This window comes from Bos mutus, chromosome 14, assembly GCF_027580195.1.
Source record: "Bos mutus isolate GX-2022 chromosome 14, NWIPB_WYAK_1.1, whole genome shotgun sequence".
Lineage (NCBI taxonomy): Eukaryota > Metazoa > Chordata > Mammalia > Artiodactyla > Bovidae > Bos > Bos mutus.
The window spans coordinates 46,186,458-46,206,188 of record NC_091630.1 but is presented as its reverse complement, the minus strand read 5'-3'; the positions used below and the strand labels follow the sequence as shown (position 1 = coordinate 46,206,188).

Sequence of the window (19,731 nt, the reverse complement as noted above, 5' to 3'; positions counted from 1 at the left end):
CCAAGTGTTATGAGAAAAGCAGTCTGACATTTTAAACAGATATTTCTCCTTTTTACTTTTAATACAATTTCATCAAATCTTATGATAAATGTGAGAAATTGAAATACAAGCAATAGGAACATTTTCATAAATATCAATAAAGGTTAAAATAAGATAGTTTACGGAAGTAGTCCCCAACCTTTTTTAGCACCAAGAATCAGTTTTGTGGAAGACAATTTTTCCACACACGAAGAGTGAAGGATGGGATGAGGGGGTCTAGGAGGGATGGTGTGGGGATGATTCAAGCAAATTATACTTATTGTGTACTTTATTTCTATTATTATTACATCAGCTCTGCCTCAGATCATCAGGCATTAGATCCCTGGAGGCTGGGGACCCCTGACTTAAGGAGTAATGTGAAAACATGTCTGACTTTTCAGCTAGATCCTTTTCATCTTTTTTTTTTTTTTTGGAGAGTAACTACAAAAATACAAAATGATACACACTAAGGCAGTGAAATCACATGGTGATGATCAACACAAGAGGTTTTGCAGCCATCTAGAATTCAAGCTATGCATATTGAGGAGTCAGCTATTTTTAAAAAATTTGTATACTGAGTTGTTCTCTGTAATTCATTTGAACTACAAGTAATTTTGTATGTGGAATTAGATTTTATTTCCAAAGTTTGTTTTCCCATGTCATTGCATAGTTACAGATAAGACTTGAGCATGATGGGTAATAATTACTTCTAGCATCCTGCTAAGTTACTTCAGTCCTGTCCAGCTCTTTGTGACCCAATGGACTGTAGTCCACTAGGCTCTTCTCTCATTAGGGATTCTCCAGGCAAGAATTCTGAAGTGGGTTACCATGCCCTACTCCAGGGGATCTTTCCGACCCAGGGATGGACCCCAGTCTCTTTCCTCTAATCTGCATTGTAAGCAGATTCTTTATCACTAGCACCACATGGGAAGCGTACTACTTCTCATTAATGGGGATAGCAGCAGTGTGTTTCACCCAGTAGATAATTTGTTCTCTTGATCAGTGACAGCTTAGTAGGAAAATGGATTCAGATTTCTGAACCCTAATGGAAACTTAAGGGAAAAAAATTTTTTTTTTTTTTTTTTACAAACACTTGCCAAATAATTAAATTCTCATTGAAGGTGATCAGTGGTATTAATGTGGGGCTAGTAAGGTAAGGGGATTTTCATCATCTATAAAATTTATGAAAGATCACACCACTTATATTTAGGCACATCCTCAAACTGAATCAAGCAGTGTTGCTGGGCAAAAGATTTTGCATATTTCACTCATTTAACAATTACTGAGTTCCTGAGAAAAATTGAAAAATAAATATTTGTTGGATGAATAGGTATCTCTTATATGTGTGGCTTTGGGTTATACATAAAGAATGCAAACAAAGTGATATGGACTCTACCCTGAATAAACATTTAAAATGGTAAGACTTGTATACAGGAAACACATATACTCTGTAAGAAGCAGAAGGTGCTATTTCTTTAAAGAGATAAGGCTATCTCATGTATGCATGCTATGTCGTTTCAGTCATGTCGGACTCTTTGCAACCCCATGTACTGTAGCCCGCTAGGCTCCTCTGTCCATGGGATTCTCCAAGCAAAGATACTGGGGTGGGTTGCCATTTCCTCCTCCAGGGGATCTTCCCAACCCACGAACAGAACCCACCTCTCTTAGGTCTCCTACATTGGCAGGTAGGTTCTTACCACTAGCACCACCTGGGAAGCCCTAGGGCTATGTCCCTCATAAGGAAGGGATCACAGAGGAGGCAGAGTTTGACTTGGGCTTTGAAATGCTGCAATGATTTGGACTTGAGACTGGGAGAGAACATCCCAGGAGGAACTCTGGTGTGAAATGGCACATAAGTGTGCAGACACTGATTGGTAGGAAATGCAGAAGCCAGGGAACATTTGTGACCAGAGAAATGATATGGTCAGGGTTGTGGTTGGGGCAGAGTAATCTGTAGGAAGTGTGTATAGGAGACTGGAAAGATTGGAGGTATGGGAATGGACATCCTTCAGGTCCCTGGAAATGTGGGGCTGAAGCTTGGGAATAGGTCAGGGCTGAGAATAAAGGTCTGGGGATCTCCTCTTCCTAGGGTTCCTACTTGAGAAACCCTGAGAACAGTAGTGGGCCAGGATAGGTCCTGGGCTTAGGGTGATGGCATGCAGAAGGCCAATTTATATAATAAACATCCTGCCCAACATCTGGCATGTCGAAAAAAGCACCTAAGGTAAGGCCCGTGGACATGTGGGAAGTCAAAGAGTAGAGAATGATAGATGATGGAGCATTACAGTGTATATGAAGGCTAAGAGAGAAGCAAGGATTAAGTGAGCTGCCTTTAAACCTGGGTACATTTGGACCTTTAAAAAATTTTTTTAATTAAAGGATAATTGTTTTACAGTATTGAATTGGTTTCTACCAAACATCAACACGGACCATCTTCAATAGTCGTCTTTCTTGGCCTAAAGAAACTCAGGAGTCCCAACTCTAAATACACTGTCACGGCCTGCATTCTTGGTAAAGGGGTGTTTCAAGCTACTTTGTTTTGTGAAAGCCTCTGTAACTAAGGAGGCTGTCTCTACCCCGTGCTTGTTGAGGGTCCCATGGGTCGGGAACCCAGAGAGCCCAGTGAAGTTGTTACTCAAGTTATCCCGTCTTTACCTCGACACGAAGACAGGGAAAGTTCTGGGTGTCCATCTGGCTGCCTCTCCAAGGAGGAACTTGGCACAGTTCTCTTGACGGCAGGGAGAGCGGGCAAGAGAAAGCAAGTCAGGGTATGAATAGCGCCCCTGTGGGTAGTCAGAGTTACGGCTCCCACCCACCAGGCTTTTCCCTCAAACCTGGGAAAGCGGGGATTATGGAGCTGGCGACGGCCCCCAAATAGAGCTGGAGGAGCTCGGAGGAAAGTCGGATCCTCTCTGCGCTCCTCGTTACCCGCGCGCTCCTTCCCTGGGGATACTCCGGGTCATCACTCAGGACCTGGCTCTCCTCTCCCCAGTCCCCCGGGGTCGAGCAGCGGGCCAGGGTCAGGGGTGTGTGGGGAGGGCCGGGGGATAACTCCGCGGCCGAAAACAGAGGGGTCCAGGGAATCCCGCGAAGCCTCTAAGCGCATCCTGGCCGGGGCGCCCCGGGCTTTCCCCGCCGCCCCGTGCGCGGCGCCCGCGGGGCCGCGGACCCTCCGGCTCAGTGGAGCCGGAGCCGCCGAGGGAAGCAGGTGGGTGTGGAGCCCGCCCGGGGCAGCCGGGAGCGGCGGGCGCGCGAGGGGTGTGGGAGGCGCCCGCCGAGGTGTGGGCGGTGCCCTCCCGCCGGCGCCCCGGGGCCGCGCCCTGAACACCCCTGCGCTGTCCCTGCTCGAGCGCACCGCTCCCGCGCCGCCTGGCCAAGCCCGGGCGTCCCCGGCGGTACCCTGCCAACCGCACCGAACCACCCGGGCCCGCCGCCAACCTCGAGAGCTGCGGGCGCCCAGGAAGAGGAGGAGAAGGCGGCGGCGGCGGCGGCCGCCGCTCCAGTCCGCGGGCGCGCGGAGCGCGGGAGGAGGCGGAGCGCGAGGCGGGGTGGCCGCGGGCGGGTGTGCGCGCCCGAGCCGGCGCCCCCGAGCGCCCCGCCTCGCCTCCCGCGCCCAGCCTCTCCCCGGCTCCGCCACAGACACACACCCACCAAGCACCCACCGCCCTGCGCCCCCGCCGGCCGCCGCGCCGCGGGCAGCCCGAGCGAGCGACAACTCCCCCGGCTGGAGCCGCTCGCCTTCCCGGCTCCTTCCGCGCGGCGAGCTGAGCCCGGCTCGATTTTTTTTTCCTTTTCTATCCCAGCCCTCTCTGGTCTGGGCGCCGCCGGCGGCGGCAGGGGAATGGGGACCCGCGATGGGGAAGGGGGTGAAGATCTCTGAAGATTATTGTTCTTTTTAAGGATGCCTTAGCTTCCTTCCTCCCGCCGCCTCTCCGTTGAGCCTTCCTACTAGAGATCGTGAACCAGAGTCAGGCATGTAAAGAGAGGGTGGAAAAAAAAAAAAAAAGGCAAGAGCTCCAGCCAGCCGGGGAGACCCTCCTCTCCTTGGAGGGGAGGGGGATTTCCAGCGACAGATCATTGGCGAAGGGGACCGTCGCGGGGAGAGGAGCCCCGGAGGGAGCGGGGAATCCCACAGCTCTTTGTGGAGCCCGAGCCGCCTGCCGAGCGGGGTCGGTGGGAGCTAGGTAAGTGGAGGGGGCATTACTGAGCCCCAAGGGGTCTTCCTTTAAGAATGAATCATTGCGGGCAGTCTAGCTAGAATTGAGTTGCTAAAGGAATTGGAAACTGCCATATGGCACCGAGTGGACTTACACACAAAGCTGTCTTAGCCCTAGAGGGTTATTAAATGCAAGGCTCCATCCCCGTGGGGAAGGCGCTCAAGTGTTAGCCCCCGAAAAGCTTCCCAGCTGGCTGCCTGGGAAGGGATGGGAGATGTTATTTCTAGGCGATGAGCTCTCCTTGCCTTCTGTTCGTTTGTTGATAAATGCCACACTCACATGCACACACTTGTGGGACCGGATTCGGGGAGTGTGATGTCTCTGATGTATGAACAGTCCTCAGAACACAGGGACGTGCATACATTCTGTTCTCCGAGCGACGCAAGGTCTCCGTTCTGTAGCTCACGGTTTCTGAGAGACAGAATGAGTCTCTAAGGAAAGAGCTTCATGGCTGTTTCCAACACACTCTGCTAGGGAACTCGGGAATACAGCTGCCCTGCATGGCACCAAAAGACACTTGACCATTTGTCTCATCCTTTGCTTCCAGTGCTTAATGACCATTTTCAAAATAGTATGCTGCCATCCATTTTCTCGAATTATGAGCATTTTTGTGTATTCATTCATAAAAATTGGCAGTGTGCAGTATGCAAAGACATGCCATGTAGGGATCATTTATAACTGCACAAGTGTTATAATAATAGATTACACTGAAAAATTTAGCATACACAGAGAGACCTTGGGTTCATTTCATGCAGGTTCCGCATCCCTTCGAGTCAAGTTATGCAATAATGTCAATATTTTAAATAGCATTTCACATTTCTGTGTTTGCATTGATGGGGTTTGGAATTTTGAGGGGGATCTGATATTTTAAAGCTCAGCTCAAAGGGAAAACCAGGATTTATTGTTGTTTTTAAATGTGTAGTATTGTGTGGGACAGAGGTCTCTTGGTTTATTTATCAAAAAGCATCAATTGAGATAATCACATTTCATAGAACAAGAGAAAGAAATTCTAGTCAAAAATCTAAAGTCTGTCAGTATTGAATAATTTACAGGAAAGGTTTTGAAAAAGTGTAACAGTTAAAAATTTATGTAGGTATAGAATGAAGTTTTACTTTATTTCACTCTTTAGAGGGGTGTGTGTGTCAGTAAATATAAAGTTGTACAAAGCTTACTTGTCATATGTGAACAAGCTCTACAGACATCTAGACTAGAGAGTTCTTGGTTCTTAAATTAATCAGAACTTAGTTCAGTAATTTGGTATGTCTATGCATTTGGTGTGTCTATTCATTTAATTGCTACCAGAGGTGGTGTTCTTAATGTAAGGCATAAATACGTGATTACTTGTGTGGCTGCATAGGGTTTCTGAAGACACGGTGTATCAACACCTTTTCCCCCAATGAGTGAAAAGTAACCTCATCACCTAAAAGATTGATCAAGCCTCCACCACGTAAACATTCTACTCCCCTCCCTCATGCTGTCAGGTTCAGACCAATTGTTTATCACAAATACAGTTGTGTCTAATGCACTCCTTTTTCTTTTCTGGCACAACTCAGACTCTTGGAGAAAGGAGTGAATCTCTTGGCAGTTCTCTTTGTGTTCTTCCTCCTTTTAACCTTCACCTTGCCCTCTCCATGTTAGTGTTCCCCAACCTCCCTCATACACAGATACACACACCACTTCAGAGAACAACTCCATTGCCTGCCCCTTTGACAATTCTAGTGTTTCTTTTCTTTTTCTCCTGTGTTTTTCTAAATAAAATCAATCCATGCATCTGTTGAAACTATTTTCAGTCTCACTTGTCTTCAAATCCCACAGTTGAGTTTTCCAGGCATACATGTTTGCTGAATATTCAGATGAGATTAGTGAAAATTACTACTTTGGCTGGTCTTCTCTGTTTGGCTTTTAAGTTTTCCTTGCTGATGCCTTGGAGCAGCTGTGAACATGAACTTGTCCTTGTCATTTCCAGTATGGTAACGAAAGTAAGTCTGTCTGCTAGAGAAATAAAATGAAAAGATAGGCAGGCTTTCAGTCACAGTGTTGGCAACTTTAAGAGCATATCATATCCGTCCAGGTTTCTTACATATCTGCCTGTGTATCTGTGGAAAATAGTCTTTAAGCGTTGAAAATTTTTTTCTTGAATTTATATCCGGCATTTTGGAATGGTGTTCAAAGAGACCAGTGTATGTGTGTGTATATATATGCATATATGTGTATATATATATGCATATATGTGTGTATATATATATATATACACATACACTTCTTAGGAATTAGTCTCTCTAAGAGATAGACAATTTCAAGGAACTGATTACTTCCTTATAATTTATCAAGCAAAAATGCATTGGATCAGAATGGAATTATCTTGTAGATTTCCAGTTTTTATCAGTACTTTGTTTACTTTTGTAATATGTATATGTATGTGTGTATATATATGTGTGTATATATATTTGTGTGTGTATGTATCATAAAAGTTGATAGGGCATCTCCTCATGAACATTTTAAGATAAATATATAAAGATAAGACTTTACATTTACTTCAGAATGTAATATTATTTGAGATTTGCCTATATTTGTCAAGTGGATTTTACATAAAATTCTGATGCTTATTATTTTCATAAGGGCTTCAGAGGTGTGGGGAGTGTACATGCATTATATGTGATATTTTTTAAGTTCAAAGAATTTTTTGAGGTAAGAGTTCGTGGCCTCATTACTCCTGAAGTGATATATTTTATAAAGCAGCACAGCCTTAAAATGTTTAGTCATATACTACAAGTATCTTTGTACTTGGAATCTGTAGCCCATTCTGTCTGGTTCTTTGCTTGTTTCCTCCTTAAGATTCTAATATATATATTTCCACTAACTCTTCATCAAAAATCCAGGTTCTCTGGCAAAAGGTCAAGAGTGTAAAACTCAGGGCTCCTTGGCTTGTGTAAGCCGAATCCTACTGTGTTATCTTTAAGGGGAAATTTCCTGTTCCTGTCGGTATAAATGTACCAATTTATGCTGTCTGACTTAATGCCATGTATCCAGTCACTAACTCATTCATTAATTTATTTAATATTCGTTAGGTATGCATGTATTAGGTCTTCCCTGGTGGCTCAATCAGTAAAGAGTCTGCCTGCAATGTGGGAGATTTGGGTTCAATCCCTGGGTCAGGAAGATCCCCTGGAGAAGGAAATGGCAACCCACTCCAGTATTCTTGCCTGGAGAATTCCATGGACAGAGGAGCCTGGTGGGCTACAGTTCATGCGGTCACAAAGAGTTGGACTTGACTGAGTGACTAACACTTTCAGGTATGTATAAGGAGATTACAATATAATAAACGCAAAAGAGATAGAAGACAGAGTCCCTTCTCCTCAAGGATTTTTTGTAGTACAGACAGTAAAACTTGAATAAAAAATTGAAGAATTGTAGGTAGAATTCAAAATCAGGGATCTGTTTCATACAGAGATACATTTCACGATTTCACACTTAATAAGTTAATTAAGGCAGATTTAGGAAGAGGATCATGAAAATTTGTTTCAGTCTATGCATTGGGGAATTACTGAAAATAGTAATATTATAATAATAACTTTTATTAAAAATTTAAAATAGAAATTAAAGCATTATTATTTTATATAAATATATTAAAATTTTAATATATTTAATATATATAAATATTTAAATAAAATATAAATAACATTTATATTATTTTATTTACATCAATAAAAGTATTTTATTTTCATTATTATCTTTATAACACACAGTTGAGCCAAACACTTTTAAGTGTTTTATAAATACTAAATATTTTAATTCTCACAACCACCCTGTGAGCCAGCTATCACTAATATGCTTTATTATATAGACAAAAAGTTAAATTACAGAGACTTTTCTGATTTAAAGTCACATAGGAAGTCAATGATACAGTCAAGCTTGAACCCAAGCATTCTGGCTTCACTTAACCACTATGATATTACTTATTAAGAAGTGTGATCACTGGCAGAATGAGGAAAGATGTTTGCAGGCCCTAGATTTATTTGGAGCTGCTGCTGCTGCTGCTGCTGCTGCTGAGTTGCTTCAGTTGTGTCCGACTCTGTGCGACCCCATAAATGGCAGCCCACCAGGCTCCCCCGTCCCTGGGATTCTCCAGGCAAGAATACTGGAGTGGGTTGCCATTTCCTCCTCCAATGCATGAAAGTGAAAAGTGAAAGTGAAGTCAGTCGTGTCCGACTCTTAGCGACCCCATGGACTGCAGCCTGCCAGGCTCCTCCATCCATGGGATTTTCCAGGCAAGAGTACTGCAGTGGGGTGCCATTGCCTTCTCCGTATTATGGAGCTATATGCTCCCATTAAAGGATACTGTAGTTATTATGACACAGGATGCTTGGAAAAGACTAAAGGTAGGGACTTCATTTTAAATAGGAAAAAAATCCAAAACTCTCATTATGAATTTGAAATAAGAAGGTAATTTAGAGGCTGATTTTAAAAAGATGAGTAGAATTTTCTCAGAATTAATGCTTAAACATTAGGAAGTACTGCCCTTATAGTGACCATAGAGACTAACGCTGGCTGAGACAGTTAATCTGACTGTTCAATTTCTACTGATAGTTTATTTTTAGTTTTAGGTTTTTTTAAGTGAATTATTTTGAGTATAGTATTGTAAATATTTTTAGTTTATTTTTTTATAATTATATATTCATATATTGAAAAGAAATTGTTAGTTTTGAATACAATTTTCTATGTCCCCACTTTTTCTTCCATAAAATGTTCCCTCAATATATTGATAGAAACTGGAATATAGTCACTTGATAGATTTGCTTTCTACTATATTGTCTAGAGTGCATTTATTTTATTAAGTGATAAATAACTGTAATAAAACCAGGAAAGCACAAATCAAATCATAAATTAATGAGATTTTCATCAAGAAAAGTTTTTATAACATTTAAATCTCTTTCTAAATATCCACTGTGTCTTTTTATGTGAAAAATACCATCTGGATTAAATTTGGAAGATAAAATGGCTAAATATTGCCTGCAGGATGCCATACAATCAAATATTTAGATACATCGTCATGACTGAATGGCATTTGTATTTTTCTCATAGATGTTAGGTCTCATAGACCCACCCAGCCCCACTGAATAGATAACTCTAACCTACAATTGGCTTGGAGCTTAAAAGTTGGTCTTAAAAGTTTGGGTTTTTTTGGAACTTGTAATACATTGATAGAAACACTACTTTAGATGATGCTTTGGTTTCCAGACCAATCTACAAATACCATTTAATCAATAATATACCTGAAGTATAGTACTGTTAGTACTAAAAACACAGCCATTATATACAGGGATATTCCCAGGGAATAATTAAATTTAAATATTATTTATTGACTGCTGCTTCTGTGCAGGGTTCTTTTAGGATACAGAGTAAAACAGTACTGACTGGACCCACAAAGAGGAGAGAAAATTGTATGTAACTGACTTCAACATTAGGCAGAATGAGGAACACTTGATACTATTGGTATAGGCAAAATGTTGAATAATTGATTCAGAGTTCTATGCAGAGAGCCAAGGACTGCATACTTCTCAATATTTTCATTTGTTATTTCATCTTTAAGGTGTCTAGTGAGCCCCTTCTCTGTGTCAAGCCCTAAGTTAGGTGTTGGGGACATAAATATGAGTAAAAGACATCAAACATTCACAGCCTACACATGTAGACGTATAAGTCATAACAAAATGTCATAAAAGCTATTGGTGGAGCAGAATGGCAGTTCAGTTGAGTAGCTGCCTGACAGGAGCATCCCAGAGTAAAAAAAAAATATATATATATATATATATATATATATATATATATATATATACACACATGATTTCTTTGAATTCATAGATGTATGTGATCATGATTCTCTACTCCATCAGACCCAATGTCCCCTTTATATCAAGTGATATTTGGTAATGCCCCTTTTACTTTCCTGGAATGATATTTACAGATCGTATAACCTACCTACACATGTTTAACGTCTTAAAAATCAATATAAATTTCTATCTGTAATAGAAAAAATAAAAGGAAAGCAGCTTATGCAAATTTCAAGTCTATCAATATGTATACGCTTAGGTATACTGCACTAAAAGGTGTCATAAAGCAGTCAGATGCTTGCTACTTACAAGTGCATAAATTTGGATTTCAGAGAAAATATCCAACTGAATATTAGTGACACTTTTGGAAATTCGGCATTTTGAGATAAAAATGAAGTAAATATCTTCATTGAGTGTGACAGCTATCATTGCAAACAGATGTGGGTGTCCTGTATCAGTGAATCAGTTGATACGAGCAGCATTATAGTGGATGATGTGACTTTTCAAAATGGTGAGCAGATCCTGGTAAAGTTCTAAATGTGGTAGTTACATCATTAAAACATTCCTATGGAAAAATATTTTGTATTCAGCAAGGTTAAGATCTAGTCAAATAATAATAAGCAAGTTTTTCATTTATGTAAATGTCTGATGAAAATGTAAAATAATGGAGAACACCGAATTTCTACCCACACTGAATTTCTTGCATTCCTGGGCCTTGTCATCCAACTACTTAACAGTTTGGAAGAGTTGTCCCAAAAGATTGTATTAATCCCATTTAGCAACACTGATGATAACTATATTCTCCCATTGACAGGAGCCACTCCAATTCTAATGCACAGTTAAGCTATTTTGAAAAATCAGACTTCACTAAGTTTTTAGTAAGAAGTTAAGTTTGGAGGACTACATAATAAACAAAATAAACAGAAAAAATTCAACCCTGTGTATTTCTAGGCTCTAGAAACAAGCTAATAGTAGCCACAATACGTGAGGCTGACTAATCTGATCATAACTATGAGAGTTTCATTTTTTACATGGGAGTGTCAGACAAGACTTAAGAGTTGACATGACATCTAAGCTAATTTTTAAGAGATGAGTAAGCACTCTCTGGGCTCAAAAGAGGCAGATGGACAACACTTTAGGGAGAGGTAATAGCCTAGAATGAACTTTATGGCCAAGCCAATACTTTCTTAGCCCATTTCTTACTGGTATAAGTTTGGATGTTTTGAGGTTGTTTTATTGTCACTAGGAACTAGCCTCCTAATTTCTTTGACAATACAATTCCCTCAAAGTCTTCATAGCTTTCATATCTATTTGCTGTCAGTTACACCACTAACTACCACGTAAGTTCTTTCCTATTTATAATTCTTGAACTTGCCTCATTTCTTTGCTCATGTCTCAACCCCACTTTGTCTCACGTGGTTATTTTAGGGTCATCTAAAGCAACAGGCTTGGGTCTTTATGTGTGTGTTAGTCACTCAGTCGTGTTTGCTCTGCAACCCCATGGACTGTAGCTTGCCAGGCTTCACTGTCCATGGAATTCTCCAGGCAAGAATACTGGAGTGGGTTGCAATTTCCTCCTCCAGGGGATCTTCCCATCCAGGGATTGAACCCTGGTCTCCTGCATTGCAGGCAGATTCTTTACTCTCTGAGTCACCAAGGAAACCTGTGGGTGCTTAGGTAACTTCATTAATCAGATCTTTGCTGCAAGGCTGATTCTCTTTGTCTAACTGGGAAGTGTTAACGGACATGTGTTATTCAAAGCCTTTTTCAGTGTCATTCTTCACCATTAGAGTCCCTGAAGCAGTGAATTGTTTCAGCTTTGTAGTCTTATACTTCTGAAATTTGGTTATTTGCCCTTATTTCTGTTCTCAAACTAGCCAATTCTTTCATTAGCTCATCCATTATCTTGTAATACCTTGGTATAGACAGTGAAGAGCAACCATCACATACTAACTAGCATTCTGGCTCTTTCCAACCATATCCTCTACAGCTACAGTTCTGGCCTCTAAGTTAGCATAGTTTTGCCACGGCATAACAGGGTTCCAGGTCCTGGTCTCTGTTTCCTTGTCAATGGCCAATACTACATAATCAGATTTTTGTTATGCAGCACCCACTTCAAGGTGTCCATTTCACAATAATTTGTGATGATGCTAGCTCCTGTTATGAACCAAACTGTTAGTGGCTAAACATAATGTGTGTTTATTTCTCACCTGCATAACAGTCAAATGGAGAGAGAGTGAAAATGAGCATGCATTGAAAAGACATCAACTTCTTAGACAGCCTGGCTCAACTGTGACAACCATAACACTTCTTGTATTCCACTGATGACAACCGGTCACATGCATGGCCCACCTAGATGCAGGGGACTGGGAACTATTATCCCTGACTTAATAGGAATGTCGTAGTAACAACTCATTCTTACAAAATTGAAACCCAAGCTTAGGTAGACAGCTGTTCCCTACTGTTGTCTTCTTCCTCCAGAATAAATTAGGGGAATAAAGCGTTTAAATTACATTCAGTCACTAGTTAATCCATGCTATGGATGGCATCTCCCCCATCTACTCCTGTCCTGTCTTTGGCTCTTGACCCTGACTTCCAGAACTACCACAAGTTTTCCTTCATTCTCTAAAGCAGGGGTCCCCAACCTCTGGAATCTAATGCCTGGTGATCTGAGGTGGAACTGATATAATAATAATAGAAATAAAGTGTAAAATAAATGTAATATACTTGAATCTTTCCAAAATCGTCCCTCTCTGCTCCATGTAAAAATCGTCTTCCATGAAACCGGTTCCTGGTGCTGAAAGGTTGAGGACCACTGCTCTAAAACATTGTTAATATAAGGGTCTTGTAGATAACAGACTCTGGCTGAGTGCTTTGGGATCAGATCAGATCAGTTGCTCAGTCGTGTCCGACTCTTTGCGACCCCATGAATCGCAGCAGCCAGACCTCCCTGTCCATCACCAACTCCCAGAGTTCACTGAGACTCACGTCCATCGAGTCAATAATGCCATCCAGCCATCTCATCCTCTGTCATCCCCTTCTCCTCCTGCCCCCAATCCCTCCCAGCATCAGAGTCTTTTCCAATGAGACAGCTCTTCGCATGAGGTGGCCAAAGTACTGGAGTTTCAGCCTTAGCATCATTCCCTCCAAAGAAATCCCAGGGCTGATCTCCTTCAGAATGGACTGGTGGGATCTCCTTGCAGTCCAAGGGACTCTCAAGAGTCTTCTCCAACACCACAGTTCAAAAGCATCAATTCTTCGGCGCTCAGCCTTCTTCACAGTCCAACTTCTCACATCCATACATGACCACAGGAAAAACCATAGCCTTGACTAGACGAAACTTTGTTGGCAAAGTAATGTCTCTGCTTTTGAATATGCTATCTAGGTTGGTCAGTTTCCTTCCAAGGAGTAAGCGTCTTTTAATTTCATGGCTGCAGTCACCATCTGCAGTGATTTTGGAGCCCAGAAAAATAAAGTCTGACACTGTTTCCACTGTTTCCCCATCTATTTCCCATTAAGTGGTGGGACTCCCATGGGATGCCATGGTCTTCGTTTTCTGAATGTTGAGCTTTAAGCCAACTTTTTCACTCTCCACTTTCACTTTCATCAAGAGGCTTTTGAGTTCCTCTTCACTTTCTGCCATAAGGGTGGTGTCATCTGCATATCTGAGGTTATTGATATTTCTCCCGGCAATCTTGATTCCAGCTTCTGTTTCTTCCAGTCCAGCGTTTCTCATGATGTACTCTGCATAGAAGTTAAATAAACAGGGTGACAATATACAGCCTTGACGAACTCCTTTTCCTATTTGGAACCAGTCTGTTGTTCCATGTCCACTTCTAACTGTTGCTTCCTGACCTGCATACAGATTTCTCAAGAGGCAGATCAAGTGGTCTGGTATTCCCATCTCTTGAAGAATTTTCCACAGTTTATTGTGATCCACACAGTCAAAGGCTTTGGCATAGTCAATAAAGCCGAAATAGATGTTTTTCTGGAACTCTCTTGCTTTTTCCATGATCCAGTGGATGTTGGCAATTTGATCTCTGGTTCCTCTGCCTTTTCTAAAACCAGCTTGAACATCAGGAAGTTCACGGTTCACATATTGCTGAAGCCTGGCTTGGAGAATTTTGAGCATTACTTTACTAGCATGTGAGATGAGTGCAATTGTGCGGTAGTTTGAGCATTCTTTGGCATTGCCTTTCTTTGTGCTTTGGGATAAAGGATGGTAATTATACCATAGACAAAAAACTAATTCTAATCAAATGTTAAATGCCACTGCTCTTAGAAACATATTTACCATTTCTCATCATGGGGGTTTGCTCACTGGCCCAGATTTGTTTGGGGTCCACATACCAGCCATTTGCCAGGCCTTTCTCTTTCTCTAGACTCTTCTTCACATCTCTTTGTATAAAATTTTCCCTCTTCCATTCCAAAGTGCCATGTTTCCTTATGAACTATTTGGAAGGGAAAGGTGATGGGCAGAGGCAAGATTCCTGAAGGTGAAAGGGTGAGGATGGCATTTCTGAAGTGAGGAATGGCATGTAGGCTGTGGTTTTGCTGAACTAGGGGAGCTGGGCCATTCTGCCTCCATTATTACCCAGAGATACTTTGATTCTCTGATTCTAATCACTGGGTTTATTTTTTGCCGATTCCAGTACTTGATATTTGGTTCTTTTCCCACTCTCTCCTTTTTTTTTTTCCAGCAGTGAGCACTCAGTATGTCAGAATAAGAGGATCCTAAAAGGAGATCAACCAGGTCAGTAAACATGGCATCTAGAGAGAATGGAGACAGATGGCAGATTGTACCGGGTAGGCAGGAAGTTAGACTGATGGAGTACTGGGGGAATGGGGGAAGTCCTGACCACATAGAGGAGAGGTCTTCTGGGAACAGGGAAGATTTGGAGATTTAGACAGACAGGGGCAGGCAGGGCAGGCAGGATTAGAGTGACCCAGCCATAGGATCAAATGCTTTAAAGTTTAGGAAGAAGTCTGTCTGAAGTAGCTAGCAAGAGTTCAGACCAATTGAGACGTAGGTCTGTGTTAGGAAAACCACGTGATGGTCACGTAATCAACTCAGGGATTCAGACACAGTGGGGAGGACCATTTCCTGTACCATCATCAAATTACCAACATCTCTTTCTGAACTTCTACTAAAGCTTACTACCAGGACTCTTAGTGCCTCTTCTTATCCTTTCAATCCATTTGTTCTTTGGTTTTTTGATAAAAGGCAAATCTGATCATATCACTCATCCATCTAAAACCCTTAAATGATTTCCCGCTTTTCTTAGGGTAAAGCCCTAAATCTTTAACTTGGGGGCTACTATATTCCTCCTTCATTTTGAAAACATCACTAGTATAAAGTTGTTCATAACAGGCTCAGGTCAGTCTGCCCCTGCCTGCCACTGTCATCTCAGGCCCACACGCCCCTCCTTTGCTGCTATAATTTCTGGTTTTCTTTTCGTTCCCCTCAAGTGTCTGGGATTCCCTGCCCTGAGGCCTGCACAGGTAGTTATTCAGATGCTTTCTTCCAGTTTCTTAACTCTTCCTCTTGTCTCTCATATCTGGTCAGAAGTCACTTGTTCAAAGAAGTCTTCTTGGAGTCCCAGAATATAGCATGTTTCTTCAATCTTGTCTTTTCTAGCTGTTTTCTATTTTCCCTTAAAAAATCATACTTTTAGTTAAAAAACTTTTTTATCAGACTATATTTGCTTTATAGTGTTGTGTTAGTTTCTACTGTACAGAAAAATAAATCACCCATGTGTATACACATGTGTGAAAGTGTCAGTCATGCCTGATTCTTTGTGACCCTATGGACTATAACCAGTCAGGCTTCTGTTCATGGCAAGAATACTAGAGTGGGTAGCCATTCCATTCTCCAGGGGATCTTCACGACCCAGGGATTGAAGCCAGGTCTCCCGCATTGCAGGCATTTTCTTTACCATCTGAGCCACCAGGAAAATCCCCATGTACACATGTATCATCTCCCTTTTGGACTTCCTTCCCGTTCAGATCACCACAGTGCACTAAGTAGAGTTTCCTGTGCTATACAGTAGGTTCTTATTAGTTATCCATTTTTACATAGTATTGGGGCTTCCCAGGTGGCGCTAGTGGTAAAGAACCCGCCTGTCAATGCAGGAGACATAAGAGACTAGTGTTTGATCCCTGGATTGGGAAGAGCCCCTCGAGGAGGGCATGGTAACCCACTCCAGTATTCTTGCCTGGAGAATCCCATGGACAGAGGAGCCTGGCAGGCTATACAGTCCATAGGGTCGCAAAAGAGTCAGATATAACTGAAGATGTGTTAATCCCAATCTCGCAGTTGCTTCCACCTTCCCTCCCCCTTGGTATCCATACATTTGTTCTCTATGTCTGTGTCTCTATTTCTGCTTTGTAAATAGGATCATCTGTACCATCTTTCTAGATTGCACATATATGCATTAATATACAATATTTTTCTCTTTCTGATTTACTTTACTCTGTGTGACAGTCTCTAGCTGTTTTCTCTGTTGTAGCGTTTACCCCAATTCTGCTGTTAAACTGTGGGTAATTACTTGTCAAATGTCATTTTCCTGTGTGAGAATATCACTCCCATAAAGACAGGGACCTTCTTTCTTCTTCACTACTTTATTGGTCATACCTCCGCACCTCCAGGTGCATAGCTGATGCTCATTGTTTATTTGTTGATCCAATGGTGGAGCCACAAATGGTGGATGGAACTGGGCCCTGAGTTAGGTTCTAGGTCACCAAACAGCACCGAGAGCACAGTTACTAAGAACTGCGGGCCGGGGTTGGGCAGAGCAGGACGGGAGCAAGTCTGCCTGGTGATGAACTGCCACCCATTGTTGTTCAGTTGCTAAGTTTCGTCCAACTTTTTGCAAGCCCATGAACTGCTGCATGGCAGGCCTCTCTGTCTCTCACTGTTTCCCAGAGTTTGCAGAAGTTAATGTCCATTGAATCGGTGATGCTATCCAGCCATCTCATCCCCTGCTGCCCTCTTCACTTTTTGCCTTCAATCATTCCCAGCATCAGGGTCTTTTCCAATAGTCGACAGTTTGCATCAGGTGGCCAAAATATTGGAGCTTCAGCTTCAGCGTTAGTTCTTCCAGTGAGTCCTCAGGATTGATTTCCTTTAGGATTGACTGGTTTGTTCTTGCTATTTTACACCCACATAATGTTCACATTCTTCTTGACAAGGGTCAGGTGGTCCTAGAAGCTGGGATAGAGGAGAGTTTGTAAACGGAGGTCCATGGTTTGCCACTGCTAAGGATGGAGACAGTTGGTGGAATGAGATCCAGACAAGGCAGAACATGGAACTTCCAATAGAATTTGTCTCTCACCCCTACTTCAGAACATACTTAGCCTCATAACTTTACAGAAGTCTGGCTAGACCAGTGTTCTCCAATAGAGTTTGATGTGATATATAGGAAAAATCCTATATTTGTGCTCACCAGTAGTAGCCACTAGCCACATAAGCTGTCAGACTCTTGAAATTGACTTGTAAGACTGAGAAATTAAGTTTTAAATTTAAATAGTCATCTATAGCTGCTGGTTACCGTATGAGTCAGTGCTAGTGCTGAGCTAGATTATTATTAGCATGAATTACTTTAGAGCCGGGGCTGGATCCCGGCTTAGGAAACCCCAAGCTTCAAAAGCAATGTGGTTTAAATTCTACAAATAATCCATATATAACCAGTGTTGGCCTCCAGTTAGCCATGTATTAACATGTCTGGAGTCCAGTGCCTGTTATGACACTGATGAAGTTCTTCCAGTACATTCTAGCAAAGGATCTCTTGTGTCTTGTTTCTATCCATAGGAATTGTTCTTATTGAAGGCATTTCTTTCTCTATGTGAACTGGACAAAATGGAAAATATTATAGAAAAGTAGAACGTTATCTTTGTAAGTACCAGTGTAATGTGACCTTAAATGCTTTCTCACACCAACGTTTTCCAACTTGGATTTTTTTTTCTTTTTTTGTTCCCTTGCCTTTTCCCTCTCTCTCTTTCCTCTGTCCTTATTTCCTTTCTAACCTCTAAAATGACAGATGTGACACTGTGTCTTTTAGCAAGTTCCTTTACTCTCACATATTGATTTCTTTATTTTGTGCTTATTTACAAAATCTGTTTTATCAGTTCAGATCATTAACAAAGAGCAGTTCAGTTCATTAGCAAAAAAAAAAAAAAAGTATCTGAAATGGTGATAGCTCTTTACAGGCCAGTTGATACATTTTTGGAGTGTTAACAGATATAATAATTTCAGTATTTAATATGTAAAAAAATGTAAGGTGAACACTGAACTGTTTCTCTTTCTTTTTTTTTTTTTCTTCTTCACCGCTCTCACCTAGATAACATTATAGTCTTTCTTAATCCTTTGAGAGTTCTCATGGGACTGGATCTCTTGAATTCTTATCCTGTTTTTCACAAATGAAAAGCTTTCCAATAAGCTAATACCAGAAGGACCAAGTGGTGTTTAGAAGGAAAAAGTCTGAAACATAACAGTAAAGTAACGTTTGGAAAGAGATGATCCACTGTTAGCCCTTTTCCCTAGTCTGTATAGAACAAATGTGTCTAGGGGCTTTTGTGCTAAATGTCTCCAGTTCATAAAATCACAATTATTAATCAGACTCTCATTAAATATTAATTTACTTTGGAGATAAATGTCATTTTAAATTTGGAATCCTGGTCTTTTCTAAATCTAAGGAGAGCATTTTCATTAGGTTTTGTAGAAATGAGTGCACATAGAAAGCTTAGAAGCTATTAAAAAGCTACTTCTTAAACTTAACTTCTGGTTTTATTCAGGCCCAGCAAAATACTTGGTTTCCAGCATAATAAACCTAGTTTGTACTCATGTATATATTCAGCTGAAGTATAACATTGTACTGAGAGTTTTTGCCTTTATTTTTAATCCAGGGAGCCATTTTCTTGCAGGCATTTTATGGCATTTGGAACATAGTGCTTGGTATGTATTAGGTGTGCAGTAAATATTGTTGAATGAATGAATTAAATCATTCATCATATTCATTAATTCATTTAAGATCTTAAAGAGTTTTCTAAATTTCAAATGGTGGCTAAGGCTACCAGTCTCATAAATGAAGACTGTATTCTACAAAGCCTCATGAATTAAGACTTCTTCATCACTAGCTGGTGTTGCACACCTTTCTCTTCCTTACATCAGTATGTTCAAATCAGGTAGGAAGGCTTAATTAGGTTTAAGATAGTTAAGTTCATAATATTTTCTGAGTCTGTAAACAGGAGATACAAGAGACATGGGTTCAATCCCTGGGTTAGGAAGATCCTAGTAGGAAATGGCAACTCACTCCAGTATTCTTGCCTGGGAGATCCCATGGACTTAGGAACCTAATGGGCTACAGTCCTTGGTGTCTAAGGGTTGGATACAACTTAGTGACTAAACCACCAATAACAACCACATGCTAAAAGCACAAATCCAAAATTTCTGTAATTTCGTTGTAGTAATCCAATGAGTTTTTTGAGAACAAGGGTACCTTTACACAATCTTGTACCCCCTGCATATAGTATATATCTTAATAGCCAAGGACACATTGTTTTGAAAGGAGGGGTATGAGAAAGGAATCATGGATCTAAATCAGTATGTATTACTTGAAGCAATGATCTCCTATTCTGACTGTTATTGGAATAGTAGAAATTACAGATTT

At 41.3% G+C, this 19,731-nt stretch overlaps 1 protein-coding gene across 1 annotated transcript in view; it reads left to right on the top strand.

Annotated features, from left to right (window-relative positions):
• The first annotated feature begins 3,894 nt into the window (after positions 1 to 3,894).
• KCNB2 (potassium voltage-gated channel subfamily B member 2) overlaps positions 3,895 to 19,731 on the top strand; it is a 474,255-nt gene continuing 458,418 nt past the window's right edge. The window contains exon 1 of the mRNA XM_005907227.3: positions 3,895 to 4,202. The gene's annotated coding sequence lies outside the window, so the exon portion shown is untranslated. The remainder of the gene's footprint in view (positions 4,203 to 19,731) is intronic.